We start from the raw sequence: 7,569 nt of genomic DNA on the forward strand, positions 1-7,569 counted from the left end.
CTCTCCCGATGGCCGAGCGGTTCCCCGGCGATGAGGCCGCGGCCAACGGCTTCGGTCGCCGATCGCTCCACGAACAGGAGTCTTGGCTCCTGTTCCAAACGAACATCCCGACGCCGCCGGACATGCGCGCCGGGCCGACAGGCTGGAAGCTCAGCAACGGGGGAGTGCCCATTCCCCCGTTACCCGACGCCGTGGACAAACCCGGGTACTTCATCGAGGAGGTCGACGTCGTGTGCGCCTCCCTCACCGCCGCTCAACTCTCCCTCCCCCAGTACGCCGCCAACAACCATGCGGCTTGGGTGGCGTACTTCGAGCGCCGTCAGCAGCAGCGGCTGGCGTCCACCAACGGCGCGGCAGTCGTCGGTGGCATGAAGAACAGCGAGGGGCGCCGCCTATGGTGGGGCGTCCCCGGCCGCACACTTGAGGGCGTGCTGACGCACCTCGAGGGCGGCAACAACCCGCCGTTGGCGTACCCCCCGGCGAGGGCGGCCGCCACGGCCACGGCTCACCGCCGACGCGACGGGCCATGGTTGCCCAGGAGGTTCGGCGCCTCCTCTTCTTCCTCCTCATCACGGTCTTCTTCGCACTGCTCCGGCTCTCCGGCGTTGCTCGGCGTCAAGGCCGAGCCCGCGGCGGAGACGCCGCTCGGACGGCGCACTCGCAGCACCGACATCGTCATCAACGAGGGCAGCCAGCGCGCCTCCTCGTCGGCTCCTCCTCCGCTCTTCGTCAAGCCCAAGACGGAGCCGGGGCTCACGCCGGTGAAGACGGAGCTGGGCCTTCTCCCCGCGGTGAAGACGGAGCACGGCGGCGACGTCGAGCTCGACGACGACGCGGCCCTGGAATGGGCGCGCGCGGACTCCCTGAAGATGACGAGGGAGCGCCAGTGCGCCGCGCTGCAGCGCTTCGCGCAGCGCCGCCGGGGACGCGACGAAGGAGGCGTCATCGTCATCGAGGACAGCGGCGACGACGACGCGCCGCCGCCACCAGCCCGCGTTGGGACGCCGGTCAGGGGTCCACCAGGGACGGCCGCGTCAAGGAGGAGAAACCCGACGACGGCGGCGACGATGGTGGCGACAACGGCGGCTACTCGGCGTTCAGCCAGTTTCTTTTTTAAATTAGTTATCTATTTTGCTATGTAATGAAAATCCGCGAACATGTCTAATATATGCCCAAGTTTGCCGAAATTTAGTCGTGTTTAGCCGAACTTCGCCAAACTCTGCCGAAATTTGCTATACTTTTTTTTAATCGCGTCTAGGGGCGGCCCTGGGCCGGTGGCTGGGGACCAACTCTTTTTCAGACCCATCTTTTACGCCGGCTCATCCCCAGACGGCGATTTTAGGCACCCCTTGGGTGCCAACGGCTGGAGATGCTCTGAGCCCCACGCCCTGGGCGTCTCGTAACCAAGAAAAACAGCCATGTCATTGTCTCACGCAGCATCGCAACGGTTTCCAAGTGTGCGAGACCGGACGATACATCATACTCGTGTTGGTACCGAGGCAAGTGCGCAAAATGAAAAGAAAAATAATGCTAGCTGACCTTAGGGCGCGCGCGACCGCAAACTGGACGGGCACCGCACGATCATCATTGCCCCGCCGTGGCAACAGCACGGGCAGAGAGAGAGGACGAGGTGCGTACGCTGCGTTCTAGTGCTGTGGTCAAAAAGGCGCGGCGCATCTTCTTTTCTGAGCGGGCGATGCACGGGACCGGGTGGTCTCCACGTGACAGCTTTAATTTACTCTCGGCTTTTGGTTTCGTCCATCACTTATGACGAAGCATCTCAGGTAGCATCGGGGCCTATTGGATTTATGGTGTTTTAGGGCATCTCTAACACCAAACTGTAAATTTGCTCCACCGCCGTTCGTTGCAGTAGCGAAAGACCAATTTATGAATATAGATGCCGGAGGCGACCATCCAACGCTGTCCGTATATATTTCAAACAACTTTTTATCTAATCGGACGAAATTCATGCAAACACGTGGATTTTTATATAAACTGAACGAGATTCATGCAAACACGGCGAATATCATATAAATCGGACGAGATTCATGCAAATACGGCGAATTTTCATTACATTTCAAACATGTACAGGCAAAAAAACCGGTTTGACCCTAAACCTATCCTACAGCAGCGGCCGCCGTTCACTTCCTTTGTATTCTGCATCGGCGACCACGTCCTCCATCTGCCGTCTTCATGAACGGCGACGGGGTTCAAGACCCATGAAGTGGAGGTGCACTTTCTGGCGAGGAAGAGTGGAACATTAGAGACGAACCGGCCCACTTGATACACAATGCCATGTCGTCTCCCATGCCATACTCATCCTCACAGGATTTCGCGACCTGTCCATCGCCGGTGCGGGTGGAGATGAGGTCGATGATGGCGTGGATGGCCCGTCACTGTCCACCTGCCACGTGCGCCCCCGAAAGTTGGACGGCGGCGCGTAGGACGTGCAGCTGGCGGCCGCGTCCGACTGAGCCAGATCTTTGTTGCGACCGGCGTGCGCGGCCTCGTAGAGCGTGCGCTGCTTCGCAACAAAGTTCGGTTCACCATGGCCACGGCTGCCTGAAAGTGCAACTAATCTCCTGATGGTTTTGATAATTAATAACAACATATACTATGTTTATTCGAAGATAGATTTCAAGAAAGTTCAATGTTGGAATGATAAGGACATGTGGAAGTAGACCCCTCAAAATGCTATGGAAAAATATTGGCACAAAGCTCCAAGACTCTTCATTTTTGGTTAAGTGATCCAAGATCACATTGAGTGCATAGGAAAGTCAATAGTATTATAAGGGGATGAGATTTTGATCATGAGTTAGTTACTCAAGTGCTTGAAAATATTGCTTCAAAACCCTTAGCCACCTTCCCATATGACAATCTGTCAAAACCCTAATTGCCAAACTCGGTCCCACCGAAACTTCCACATCCGGACCCACCGAGTTAATCCTAGACAGAGCCACATCCAAACCCTAGCAATTTAGTTCTACCGAGATGAAGTTCCATAATACATCCATTTTGCATCATGTTTTCTACTGTTATTTATAATGTTTTTTTAATCAATATAACACTTTGTGGAGCAATTCTAATGCCTTTTCTCTCTTAATTTGCAAGATTTACATGAAAAGGGATGGTCCACCAGGTCCAGAAAAAACTATGTCACAAATACCTATTCTGCACATCTCCAAATGAGCTGAAATTTCACGGAGAATTATTTTGGAATAAACAAAAATTACTTGAAGAAAAAAATACCGTAGGGCCCTGGTGGCTCGTGGGTTTCCTGGCCAGCCTCCGGTGCCAATCTTTTGGTATATAAGTCTATCTGCCCTATAAAAAACAAAGAGAGGACTTTCGGGACAAAGGGCCGCCATCTCGAGGCAGAACTTGGGCAATGGCACTTTTGCTCTCCGACGGAGCGATTCCGCCGGGATACTTCCCTCCGGGGGGGGGGGGATCGAAGTCATCATCATCACCAACAACCCTCTCATCGTGGGAGGACCAATCTTCATCAACATATTCACCAGCACCATCTCATCTCAAACCCCAGTTCATCTCTTGTATTCAATCTTTGTATCAAAACCTCAGATTGGTATCCGTGGGTTGCTAGTAGTGTTGATTAGATCTAGTAGTTGATGCTAGTTAGTTTATTTGGTGGAAGATTATATATTCAGATCCATTATGCTATCCAATACCCCTCTGATCTTGAACATGAATATGATTTGTGAGTAGTTACTTTTGTTCTTGAGGACATGGGAGAAGTCTTGTCATAAGTAATCATTTGAATTTGGTATTCATTCGATATTTTTGATGATATGTATGTTATTGTTTCCCTTAGTGGTGTCATCTGAACATCGACTACATGACACTTCACCATCTTTGGGCCTAAGGAAATGCATTATGGAGTAGTAATTAGATGATGGGTTGCTAGAGTGACATAAGATTAAACCCTAGTTTATGCGCTATTCCGTAAGGGGCTGATTTGGATTCATGTGTTTAATGCTATCGTTAGATTATCTTAATTCTTCTTTCATAGTTACGGATGCTTGCGAGAGGGGTTAATCATAAGTGGGAGGCTTGTTCATGTAAGAACGACACCCAAGCACCGGTCCACCCACATATCAAATTATCAAAGTAGCGAATACGAATCAAACAAATATGATGAAAGTGATTAAATGAAATTCATGTGTGCCTTCAAGAACACTTTGCTTATTATAAGAGACCGTCTCGGCCTGTCCTTTGCTACAAAAAGGATTGGGCTACCTTGCTACACTTTTGTTACCATTACTACCTATTGCTCGTTACAAATTATCTTGCTATCAAACTACTCGTTACCGATAATTTCAGTTATTGCAGAAAATAAGAGGGGGATGATTTGGATCCATATGTTTCATGCTATGGTTAGATTTATCTTAATTCTTCTTTCGTAGTTGCCGATGCTTGCGAGAGGGGTAATCATAAGAGGGTAGTTTGTTCAAGTAAGAACAACACCCCTACACCAGTCCACTCACATATCAAATTATCAAAGTAGCGAACGTGAATAAACTAAACATGATGAATGTGACTAGACGACAATTACCATGTGTCCTCGAGAGCAGTTTGCCTTATATAAAAGAACTTTCCGGCTTGTCTTTGCTATAAAAAGGATTGTGACACCTTGCTGCACCTTTGTTACCATTGCTACTTGTTAATTGTTACAAATTACCTTGCTACCAAACTATCTGTTACCGTACCCTCAAAAAAACTATCTGTTACCGCAAGTACTTGCAGAGAATACCTTACTGAAAACCGCTTTACATTTTCTTCTGCTCCTCGTTGGGTTCGACACTCTTACTTATCGAAAGGACTATGATTGATCCCCTGTACTTGTGCGTCATCATCGGTCCCACCGAAATGCTGTGACCAAGTTTCTATAACCCTTTCACTCCATTTCGGAATTATCGAGTTGGTTTGATCAGAACTACCGAAATGAGGTCTCACTTAGGTCATCACATATCGGTCCCTCCAAGTTGATCTGTTCGGTCTCACCGAGATGCCTAATGTTCGAATCTTTTACACAAGTCGGTCTCATCGAGATTTTGTTTCAATGTCACCGAGTTGGGTCAAAAGGTTATAACAGTTGGATTCTTCGTGAAGGATATATATACCTCTCCAACCCCACTCACTCTTTAAGGGAGCCATCATAACGAAACTACACTTCCACCATTCATTTTCTGAGAGAGAACCACCTACTCATGTGTTGAGATCAAGGCTTTCCAATCCAACCATTTGAACCTTGATTTCTAGCCACCCCAAGTTGCTTTCCACTCCAATCCTTCTCCTACCCAAGCCAAGTCTATGAGAGAGTGATTGAGTGTTGAGGATACTATCTTTTGAAACACAAGAGTAAGGAGTTCATCATAACACACAATCTATTACCTTTTTTAGAGTGGTGTCTACTAGATTGGTTAGGTGTCACTTGAGAGCCTCGAAGATCATGTGGAGTTGAACCAAGGAGTTTGTAAGGGCGAGGAGATAGCCTGCTTCGTGAATATCTACCCCGAGTGAGGCTAGTCCTTCATGGGCGTAAGCCTTGGCGGAATATACAAGGTTGCTTTATGGACCCTTCATGGGTGGAGCCCTCCGTGGACTTGCGCTGCCGTTACCCTCCATGGGTTGAAGTCTTCATCAACGTGGATGTACGATAACACCACCTATCAGAACCATGCCAAAAATCACCATGTCTACATTGCGTTTGATTTCTTCGATCCCTCTTTTATGTTCAGATGCAAAATCTTACTTTCTGCTGTACTACTCTTAGACTTGCATATGTAGGGTGTTGTTTGGCTTGGTAAAATTGCTAAAACTTGCCTACAAATAAAATTGGGAAAAGGTTAAGTCTCATTTGGTCAAGTAGTCTAATCACCCCCTCTCTAGACATACTTTCGATCCTACATTGCCTCGCTTGGCCTCCACCAGTCGGTGTTGCTCAAGGAGGAACATGTTGTCCCTTTGCTCCTCTTGCATCTGACGGAACGCTGACATAGGAGCCGGCGTACACTGCTCCTTCTCCGCCATGGAAACGTCGTAGTGCGCTTGCGCCTGCTCCATGGTCAAGCCGGCATGCACCCACACGGGATCCGGCGTCGTGTCATCATTGGAGCCTGTGGGGTTGTCGTCGAAGACCTCAGACGAGCTAGGCAGCATGCTCTGCTCGATCCGCCTGGAACGATGGGACTACCAGGCGCCTTTAAGGGTGGCCACCTCGTGCTTCATCTCTGGCGACAGACTATCCCACAGGGCGTTTCCGCTCGCTGTCATGGCAGATGTGGAGCAAAGGAGGAGGATGTGTTTTTATGTGGAGTAGCCGGGTGTGGCCGCCTTTAAATAGCGGATTCCGGCGATGCCAAGCGTCCGGGTGTGTCAATGCATAGTGCCGGAATTGGTTCCTCGGCCGGCAAGCTTGCTTAATGGTGGCATACAGATGGACGAACATTGAATGGGCGTGGTAGATATCTGCCTCGCCCCGTACATCAAACGTCGCTCCGGCATTGAACATGCGTGGACACCGGGGACACAGCGTGGGTGGCTCTCTCGGCCGGCAGGGTGCTTCATTGCCGATGCCAATGAGAGGTCGCATCTGTTCTACGCCGGCGTCATTGCGAAGCGGCTGCTCTACAGCGACATGAATGCGGGCAGCTGGCTCCAGGTGAATTTTTTTTGGAAATATGCCATAAAGAAAATAATATAGTATTATTATATTTTCATGTTTATAATTAAGGATTTTATATTCTATACTATACCTGCTATGATCTTGGAATATGCGGTTAAGTGTAAAACTCATATGTGCGTGTGAAATAATAAACGGTAAAATATGATTCCATGTGTCGCTTCTAAGATTAGCTCAAGTGTTTGGTGATCATATTTACCAGATGTTAGGATATCGTTAAGTGTAACGATAGTGCTAAAACAACTTTGAGAATATAACATTGGAAGAGCAATCATATTTAATCAACCCAAACTTGTTTGTTATACTTTCATATGCAATCGTCACAAGTCAACTGTTATAACACAGAGAGTTAACATGTGATTTAGTTTCTTGGAGCATGAGAGTATCGCAGTCACTTCTTACTGTAGGGGCATACATGTTCAAATGTGTTCACTAACATCCAATGTAGTGAATGTCATTCAGTCGGATCATCAAATATTCGCTCTTATCCAGGCTTCTCCCTTTGAGAACTTTTATCTATATTTAAGAGAATTTTGGTCTCTCAAGTTCTCCAAAATTATAGACTTGGTCCCTCAATATTTTTTGATAGACATTTGCACCTTCAAGTCTCAAAATGGGGCAAGTTTTGCCCAAAACCAGATTTTGACCATGTTGACAAGTTTGTGCACCAGAGCATCTTGAACGCCAAAAAGTCAGATTTTTTTACGAATGTACTGTTGACCTAAAATAGATTTACAGTTTTTATTTTGCCATGAGGACGTCGAGTGTCCAAAGACCACGGAAATTTGCACATAGCTTGCACACTTGACTATATTGGATTTTTGCCTTTTAAAAAAATTGTTGTTCATCAAAAGCAGATTACGTGG

This window comes from Triticum urartu, chromosome 4A, assembly GCF_056163025.1.
Source record: "Triticum urartu cultivar PI428250 chromosome 4A, HENAU_Tu73, whole genome shotgun sequence".
Lineage (NCBI taxonomy): Eukaryota > Viridiplantae > Streptophyta > Magnoliopsida > Poales > Poaceae > Triticum > Triticum urartu.